The sequence below is a fragment of the Apostichopus japonicus genome, chromosome 4 (assembly GCF_037975245.1).
Source record: "Apostichopus japonicus isolate 1M-3 chromosome 4, ASM3797524v1, whole genome shotgun sequence".
Taxonomy (NCBI): domain Eukaryota; kingdom Metazoa; phylum Echinodermata; class Holothuroidea; order Aspidochirotida; family Stichopodidae; genus Apostichopus; species Apostichopus japonicus.
In genome coordinates, this window is record NC_092564.1 from 7107215 (window position 1) to 7117698 (window position 10484).

General features: G+C 40.5%; 1 long non-coding RNA gene across 1 annotated transcript; it reads left to right on the top strand.

Moving 5' to 3' along the window:
• Positions 1-2305: 2305 nt before the first annotated feature.
• On the top strand, positions 2306-9973 carry LOC139966302 (uncharacterized). The gene is made up of 4 exons (XR_011792541.1): positions 2306-2921; positions 5358-5532; positions 7364-7459; positions 8645-9973. It is a non-coding gene; the product is annotated as an uncharacterized lncRNA (long non-coding RNA).
• The last annotated feature ends 511 nt before the right edge of the window (positions 9974-10484 follow it).

Sequence of the window (10484 nt, forward strand, 5' to 3'; positions counted from 1 at the left end):
ATTATATTTGGGAACGAGAATATCACCCACAACATTTTACATGAAAGTTTAATAAACCTCTCAAACGTTTTTCCCATCTTCCGCCCTTCACCAATAAGCGGAATTGGTCGAAATGTATCTGAGTAGAAAATGCCTACCACCCTTCCCTTCTCCATCCCTCTACGACCCTACCCTAATTCATCCTACCACCCTCCCCTGCTCCATCCCTCTACCATTGTTCCCGTTTCCATCCCTCTACCATCCTCTCTACCCTTCCCAACTCCATCCCTCTACCAACCTACCCTACTCCATCTCTCTACCAACCTACTCCACCCTCCCATACTACATCCCTCTACCGTCCTTCCCTTCTCCATCCCTCTACCATCTACCCTACTACACCCTACCCTACTCCATCCCTCTACCAACCTACTTCCCCTCCCCTACTACATCCCTCTACCATCCTTCCCTAATCCATCCCTCTATCAATCTACCTTACTACATCCTACCCTACTCCATCCCTCTACCAACCTACTCCACCCTCCCCTATTCCATCCCTCTACCATCCTTCCCTAATCCATCCCTCTACTAAACTACCCTACTTCATCCCTCTACCATCCTTCCCTACTCCCTACTCCCCCACCCCTATCCATCCCTCTACATTGTTTTGTTTATCCCCCCCCCCCCTACAATTTTACCAAAACTCAACTAAGATTGCAATATCAATATAAGGACATTATCATGATCAAAATCGACCCTTCCCAAAGCAATTGCTTTTATCAATACGTTCGTTTATGTTTGTTTTGTTATGCAAATGAACTTACCACAGAAAATCATAAATTGAGACAAGTAGACTGCTACCTTCCACTATATTGTTTCACTTTATCGATCCAAATTATTCATAAATCATGAAGCGCTATAGACTCTGGTCTGTCTTGAAAAGAATGCTCCCCATAGATACAGTCTGTAATTAAGAGGATAATAATAAGGATGACTCCCTGTAGGTTATATACGTGAGCAATTTTAATCTTTCTTGTAAATATGGCGGGCATTGCCAGTTGTTGCACATTCGAATTAAGTCCCTACACACGTTTGCAGTCATTTTGACGCAAATCTTTAACTCGGTCGTAAGTTATGTCACCTCAGTCGGTAAGTATACGTGGTTACCATAGCAGATTATCTACACAATCGTGCAGGGTGTGTTTCTCGAGCCCCTGTGAATCTTATTTGAACAATCCATGACGTCGTATCGTATTTATCATTACGTACGGCGCATCGAAGGAGAATAAATAGTCGCTTTTAACTTCTGTCATATAGGTGATTGGTGGGTGGCATGTCGAGTGCTCTCATGGATTGATTCAGTTCAGTTCCGTGATGGGAGTGTCCTATGTAGCGTATTTACCCACGTATCTGCGTATGCTAATCAAGCATACGTCTAAAGGGGGTGTGAATGAATGGTGCAGTATGGGTGTAACCAATCATAAGAGCGTGTCCATATCCAGGTAACGTCGGAAAGTAAATAATACAAAAAACTTGTTCACTCTTTCGTGACCTAATTTTTTTTCTGTAAATACTAACATTTAAGTGAATGAAATCAACCAAAACTTCCTTCAAAAGTTGTTACCACCTGTAGTCAGTTTTATAAAGTCGTTAAGAAGTTAGTGTCTGAATCTCCATATAATAATATTACAAGCATTTTCGTTGACACATCATGGCATGGTGATATATGTACATATATGTGCGAAGTTGAAACGGGATTTGTTGGTTGGAAAATGCAAGGGTTGTAAATGTCATCTTCTTAGTCCCGATAAGTAAGTTTGAACCTGCCTCAAAAATGGTTAAAAAGTTAACGTAGAACCTTTGCTACACGTTCTATATCAATTATAATCAGAATAATAATCATAATATAATCAGTTGCTTTGAAGTTGTAGAAGGAATTAGCAATCGTTCTGGCCTAACTATTAAAATACAATGCCCGTCACACAATACATCAACGTGATATCCTATGGAATATGGAGAAAACGCGAAACAGAGCACCGAACCCCTCTACCCGGATCCCCCCCCCCCACCCACCGTTTTGACATTTAATGGACGATTCAGGGGGAAAGTTCAAGTTTTTAATATATTGTCGTTATTTGAACTCCAAATACGACTGTTTAGATGAACTGTTTTATCAAGCCGTACTGACACCACTTATAAACTTCCCAAACCCTCGGACCCCATCCCCTCCCCTCCCTATCCTGCCCCCCCCCCCCGGAATACCAAGACTGGGGCCGCGGTGAGGATAATGCCTGCGACGCATATCTCCCGGCTGAACCGATGTCTTATGTACACTCTAAGAAAAAAGGGTTCTAGAGGGGGTTCTCGAAATGAAGAATGGTTCTCGTCAGAACCATGTGCCCTTGAAGAACCCATAAAGGTTCTTGATTCGTTTCTACTTGGTTCCATACCCACACAGAAAAGGTTCTGGGTACAAGATGGTTCCACAAAGAACCCCTAATTGCACGAATAGGGGTTCTAATCGTACTTATCACAAGTGTGTACATGATCTATGAATAAACAAGTTCGGCAATTTTCATCGGGAAATGTAATTGTAAGGGAATAATAAAGTGTATAGAAGTGTTAATAATCCCATTTTCTCACTTTACCATGGAATTTGTTTTGACTTGTGAACAAAATCGTTTATTTGAATACAACGCATTGAGTGGAATTTGCGTAATAATTTCGACCACTTTTCGCGGGCTCCAAAGTTCCGTCTGACCAAACGTACATGTTACATGTAATAGTATAGTGAGTGCACCGAAGTTCGCCGCCTTTACGTACATAATATGCACTGTGTATGTAACCTACGTGCTACCTACGTACATCATTATATGTATATTGCGTGCAGTTCTTGCGTCACGTACCGTCGATCATGTTCGAGTAGAAGTTGAAGCCCCGGTGCGGTGAGTTTTTCAGTTTTAATTTAGAAACATGTAGACCGAAAATTAAATTCAACTCCAGCGCAGACCTGCTAATAAGTTATCGGGTCGACCCTTGGTGAATAGACGTGAATACCAAACGATTCCTTCATCGACATTAATGTCCATTGAGCAAATAATATTCGGCTTAGGCTAGCCTAACGTACTAGGCCTACTTTATAATTGTATGGGCATAGCCTAACGTTAGGCCCATTCTATAGTCAACAGAATTCTGTAGGGCTATAGGCCTAGTCTAGGCCATATTTGTAGGAAGACCGGACATTTAATTAATTAATTACGATAACATTATAATAGTCTCAAAGAGCACTAGAACCTTACTGTCTCTGCCACAGCTCAACCGGGTTTCAGCCACATACGATGGAGTAGGCCTAGGCTAGCCGATACTATAGCATGGGAATTGGGATGCCTGTATAGTGCGCACCTAGGCCTAGGCCCCCCTAAGCTTTTTCAGCACAAATTTCTTCAAAATCCCTTAAAAAAAAATCAGATGATGTCTGTACCGAACCTTTAGCATCTGATACACCAACCCACAATCCTGATATGAATCTTTATAGTCGAAATTGTAAAATATGGAGCTATTAAAAAGACAGTTCTGTCCAACTTCCAAGTTAACGTTTGCTAAAAAGACCCGTTTACTGTTCTTAATGGAACAAGCGGTTGTGAACAGGCACACAGTACCTAGGCTATACCTACACTACAGTATTGATACGGTAATATCCTTTAAAAAAAATAAGCGTTTTTACCAGAATTTTAGGGTTACGGGGGAGGGAGGCCTAAATAACAAACTTAGCTTACACCTGATTAAGCAGATGCAGTGTACTAGGCAAAAAAGACTAAGAATGAGGCAGAACTTGGAGTAAATTTACAACAATTCCATTCGAAAATTTCTTGGAAATGAATATTTCGAATTATCATACAAAATCTAGATTTATTTGGTCAAGATGATGAAAAACCAGCCTGTTTTGCATATATTATGGTTGAAAATAAGTAGCTAAGTTGTTATTCGTTCATAGCGCTACTAGAACACGTTGCTATGGTAATATTGGAATGTATTGTTAGGTCCCCAGTATTCGGGCACCCGCAGTGTTCGGATACCTTGTTATATAGTCCTAGCCTAAGCCTTATTCCAGATATAGGCTACTGAGGGTGCTTCAAACACGGGCAAATGTCAGTTTTTAGACAACATTCCAACTTTAGTCAACTTTAAAATATCCATAAAATATGTTTTTGACCAACCAACAGTTGAAACCATAGAATAATAAAAAGAATACATTATGATGAGCTCATGAAGAATGAATGCATCACTAACATGCAGAAAATTGAGGGAAAATTAAATCAAAGTGTTTCTGGCCACAATTTGGCAAAATTTATACCACAATGCATTGCGATCACGTCAATATACGTCATCCGGAATAAGGCTTATTGGTGTGACCATGTGTTGACCACCTAGGCTAACAAACAATCGAGCTAAAAAATAAAGGAAGATGTAGGCCTACAGTAGGCTATCCAAAATGGATAAAACATTCTAGGGATCACCACTGATGTGTTATTCTTCTTCCCCAATTTAGCAAGTTTGCTTCGTATTGGAATAGGGTATGTGGGGAGAGCGGCAATAGTTGGAACATTTTTCACAAAAATCTCTATTTTCAGAAACAACATCAATTCAGCAAACACTGCCTATCCTGTTAGGATAGGCAGTCCATAAAACTGCTACAATTGTTGATAGTTCAGGAGATAATCCAGTGAGAGGGTGTGTGCCGTGTGTCTCATAGCATTCTCTCCAACCAGTGCCGTGGGCAAGTCTATTCATGTAAAATTTTGTCACTAAGATACGAACTCCCTAGCATTTGATATAGTATTAAAATTAGGCTTCTTTAGAAGTATTTCAAAGGCGTTTAAGCGTACATTTGCCGGCTATATCACCAGGGCGTTACTGTATTCTGAGCTCAGAATTAGTTTAGCCCCAAGTTTTATCTATTTCTTCGCTAGCCAACTTTATACCACTCACGAGCGTGCCACCATAGACGAGCTTTACCGTGCATGGTTTTAGTTTAGCGAATCTTTATCATAGCAGTTAGTATATGCGTACTTCATATACAAATATTATAGTAGGTTTATGATATAGGCGTATTTTGCCGTTGCGTCGCCATTTAAGGAAGTGAAGTATAAATAGGACTTTCACTGTGCATCCCAGCTCTGCAAATGACCTGCTGAGGGAGCTTCAAGTTGGACTTCAGAAGCAACCCTGCAACCCCCTTAGCAGAGTAGAAAACTGATCTCTAATTAATCAGTCAGGTGGATATTCCTTTTCAGTGTGGCTTGGAGGGAGTCCAAAGGGCTGCCTTTTCAACAAATCATGTCTAATTTTGGTATATATTTCACTTTTATCTTCATATACAGCTTTGCAATGAGTTGGAAATGCTGACAGGGAGGAACGTTGTTGTTGAAATGAAGACTGCATTAGAAAAATATGCACCAAAGATAATCCAGAACGGTTCCAAGAAGACCAAAGCAAAAGAGCTGATGCGTGCCTACCGGTAGGAGGAGGAAGTCCTTCTTGAAGAGGACAAGAAGTGTATGTTATCACATAATTTTACCTTACAATTTACTAGTAAGTCGATCAGAGTGGAAAATGATGGGCGGGAATTACTGGAGGGTAAGCGAGAACCCATAAAGATATTTAGGTAGAAACTGGTCCAAAAAACCGTCTTGCCTGAAAGTAACTAGACAATTGCAATCAAACTCCCATGTACTCTGTTCTATTGTAGACAGAGAACGGGGAAATTAGATGAACAAGTGAGAATAAGGTGTGAGCAGAGCAACTTTACTGGGGTGAAGGAGCAGCTGAACAATTTTGATCGAAAGGGGAATATTGTTAGGAAATTAGGATTGCAGGGAGAGTGTACTCACAGTGCAATCATTGCCCTCTTTGCATTCAAATTTGTCTAGTTACTTTTTGGCGGTACTGGTGGTCTGTTATTGCATAAGGGATGAAAAGGTGTCTGTACTTGTTGGTTCTGAGACACTGGATATCTGCTATTCAACAAGTAATTAGAAAGAGGCTAAGCTGCAGTCGACCAGCATTTGACACTGACAGTATGCCTACGTATATCATACTGTCGTACTGTACACTGACTGTACAGTACATACTACATAGGCATAGTACTCCATATGTACAGTGTGTGTGTGCAAATCACGAACGACAACCCTGTCGTTGTTGAGGAAAAAGTTAAGAGGAACTGCTGCCTGCTCTCTGTATGTTGAACTGATCGATTTTGCATGCTATGAGTTGACCCCAATTAACCCGTCAATTACAATGTTAATTACAAAGTCAATTACAATGTTATTCCAACGTGGGGATATTTGTGCTAACTGCTCATGTAATTCCATAAATCACTGTTCAAAGGCTATTTGTCGGGCCGACAAATAAACTTCCAATCCGAGTTATAATAAATTATCTCAGGCAAATGGGACAGAGAGTGGTGATGATTGGGTTGTTTAGAATCCTTGGCTCATGAGGATTAGAAATGGGATGGGTGAAATTCACATACAAGCAACTTCGTTTTTTGCCAGTCCAGAGCAAAGTCGGCAAGGATCTTTAACATGGAAATCCCAGTTACTAGCCAGAAATAAAAAGTGTAGCCGATAAAACCACAAGTATAATGTTGTTGCTCTTCATCATGGGTTTCACAGCAGTTGGAACTACCGACAACAGAATATGGTTATTGGGGACAGGGTTCATAAAGAATCTTGACTTCATGCCCCCTATCTCATGATTTCAGTGACGAATGATACTGATTCATTTCCCCGTTGGAATAGCACAGGGGGGTATAGATTTGGTGTTCATTTGGTTCATTCGGTGACGTCATAGCCTCATAATTATGAATATTTGGCTCTATTTTGGGAATGACATCTCTGGGATATTCACAGTTTGAAATCAATTTTCTCAACAACGGTACCTCCCATTTTCTTAAAAATGGTACCGTTGGAAAGGGAAAAAGCTACTCTGTTTGCACACATAATGGAATGGCCATGTTATGCGGTCTTTAACGTTGAGCCTCGGTGGACTCCGGCAGTGACGGCAGATGCATCTATGGTTCTCGCGGTACATTCTCCTGGGTCAGGTTGCCCTCGTACAGATCCTTTATCAGCTGGATGTACTGCTTTCTCTTTTGGGCATTTCAATACTTCGCTTTGGGGCACTCTCTCCACATCTATGAAGATACGCTGCAGCTGTCGTTGGCCTTCTCTGTATTTTTCCATCAGTTGCCGCAATGCAAAGACACATACATACATTGTACCATGGTGGTAGTAACCTCTCACAACATTGCTCATTGTCTGATTATGACTGCTGCCTTATAACACTTGAAAATGTAGTGATACAGAACTTTATTTTCCAATCTTAGGTTTTATTGGCAGACCTGGAGTATTCTGTCGCTCTGATGGCTCTACCGTACATCTTCGACGAGAAGCCTGGGTTCTTGTATGTTTCGGACAAGAAGGTAAGTTCCTCTTGTATATGGTCATTTTCACAGTAAAGGGTGTAAATTGACGCACTCTGACACCAAAGTTTCAACATGATTTGTCATGAACATTTCCACCAGAATCATGTACATAAATATCTTAATTATCGGGAAAACTACTTATGAAGCTTAAACTACATCATAAAGTATGAAAATAGTTGTGAATGTCCTGACAAGCTATCATGTGGCAAAGTGTCCATGAATTGAGTCGCTTCATGAGGCCACTACTGACAAAAGGTCTTAAAACGCAAAGTTACACCATTTACTGTGAAAATGACCATTAGTCCAGGAGCAGATAGGTTGTTGCTGCTGTTTAACATTTAAGGTGTGCCTGTATTCAATTGATTATGTCATTTTGGAACTCTCAGTTCTTCAGGAGTGATCAAAGATTGTCTATTGTAAGTATAAGGCTCGTATCTTCAGGATGCCAAGGAGGGCTGTATCTGGCATTGTGAGGCTTGACCCCAGCCAACTAAAGGACCTGACAATGGTCAATGATTATACAGTATAGCTTGAGTACCCGCTCTGGGAGCTGGTAGCGAATGTATTCCTGGAACACCCATGGTCAGACTCCTTGTGTTCTAGAGATAGCAGAAGAGTGCATCACTGAGCTCCCAACAGCCCGGCAGTTAGGGAGTATCCTGTGATCGGGTATGCGAAGTGAAACAACCCCCCCCCCCTCAGAGGTCTGGACCCCGATCTATGGTCTGACTTCTCACACGGAGGCCGCCGTTACTAACAATGTGCTCTACCCTTGTAATACATACAGTGTAGACACTGGAATTTGAACAGAAAAGGGCAAAAACACAGTATATGGGGAAATGTAATCACTACCATTAGAAAATACACATTGACACGGATCGACAGTGTCAGTATTCACTTTAACCGTGCAGTTGCGTTCAAAATCCTAAACAGTCCTGCCTTTAGATGTGAATCAGCCGCTTGGTTTTCACTTGTATATTGTTTTTTTTTACTAACTCTGCCGAGTGCCGATACCTGCAAAATGTTCACATATGTTTGGCACAAAATTGCCTGCAGCTATTGAAAAAAAATAGTACCACCATAACTCTGACACATCAGACAGTCCCAGAGTTAACAATGGAATTTTTGTGGTCAACCATATGTCAATGTACTCTAATTGTTATCTATCATTTCCTTTTTCAGGAGTTAGTGTCGCCAACACCAGTTTTAGTGCTACAGTGTAGTACCATCAAACCTGATGCCATCTCTGTATGGGCCAAAGGATGACAAGTCTGTCAAGGGATTTCCAGCATCTGGTATGGAGTGGTACTCTTGATGGCCGTGTACTATGTGCATGGGATCGAGTACCCCCCAGAGGCAGCCAACACTCTGGGATTCCTACAACGTTACATGATGAGTATCAAGAAAGAAGATGAGGGGCCAAAAATACCAACTCCAATACTGCGACTGCTTTCTGCATTGATCTGAATCAAATTTCCACAGCACAATGCATATTCCATATGACTGTGACTTTTGCAGGGGTACTCGTCAAAGGCATTTTTTCTCACTGCAGAAGCTTTGTCGACACCTCGAAATAGCTCATGCACATCAACCCAATATCGCAAAATGGGATCTTACAGAAAACATATCCGTCGTTGCCACAATGCTCGGCATTCACAAGAACCTGAAGCTGAGGAGCATAATGATTGCTTTGTGGTTGAGTTGCTTCATGAAGAAGAAATCCCATTTATTTGTTGAAATCAAGTATATCTTATATTCTTGTAATATGTGGCTTATTTGCAGCTGCATAATGATGGCAGAAGCATTTGTAGAACATTACATTGCCTATAAAGTCAGAAGAACCACTGAGTAGTTAACCTTTTCACCAGGTGAAGAGTATGATTACCATGCTCTGGATACCATATAGGAATGCTGGAAATATGTACATTCCATTGAGGTATAAGGTAACTGCTACAAGATAAGCCAGAACAACATACATCAAAGCTTTCAGTGTTGGTTCACAAAAATTGTAGGTGGGATTGTAATATCACACTGAATCGCAATATACTAGTCGAATTAGCAGGGATGAGTAAATGACCACTACACAGCTTATAGTAAATGTAGGAGAAGTCTTTGAGAACACATTGTTTCACCTGATTAATTTCACTTACATGCACTTGCATGTTTGAATATTTTGTGGTGTGGTGCAGTTGTTATTGAGTTATTCTTTAGTTTGTATTTCATGATTGTGCATGTACAAAGCATACAGCATTTGGCATAATCCCAACATTGCATTCCTCAGAGAACTGTTAAGTGATTGAATAATTCCACATTGTATATCAGCTCATTCTACAATTTTTGGATGTAAATCACAAAGCTGTTGTGATATGACGAAAGGTAATGTCTTTTTATTGTATTTCAGCATTTTGAATCTAATTGATATTTCATGCAATAGATAATTGACAAGATTTGTTTGTTTCGTGGTTTGCTGAATTTTAAAGTGAATAAAGTTATTTGCAAGTTGACAGAACATCATCAGACTTCTGACATTATTGTAAGCAAAAATTGTACACATCTCACAATAGCTGCAACTTAATACTATTTTCTGGTCTTCATGGCTTCTGTGAACAGTAAAAAGTAAGAACCTTCCAAAGAACTTGTGAGAACCATTTCAAAGGGGTTCCCCTGAGAGCCATATTTGAAAAGGTTCTCGGTAGAACCTTAAGGGTTCTGCACACAGCTACAAATTGAAAGAACCTTTTATGGTTCTGGTGAGAACCATTTCAAAGGGGTTCTCAAAAGAACCTTAGTCATAAAAGTTCTTGATAGAACCTTAGGGGTTCTGCATACGGGACAAAATGAAAGAACCTTTTATGGTTCTTTCGTGAACCATTCAAAGGGGTTCTCAAAAGAACCTTAGTCATAAAAGTTCTTGATAGAACCTTAGGGGTTCTGCATACGGGACAAAATGAAAGAACCTTTTATGGTTCTTTCGAGAACCATTTCGTAGGGTTCTTATTAGAACCATCATGAAAAGGGTTCT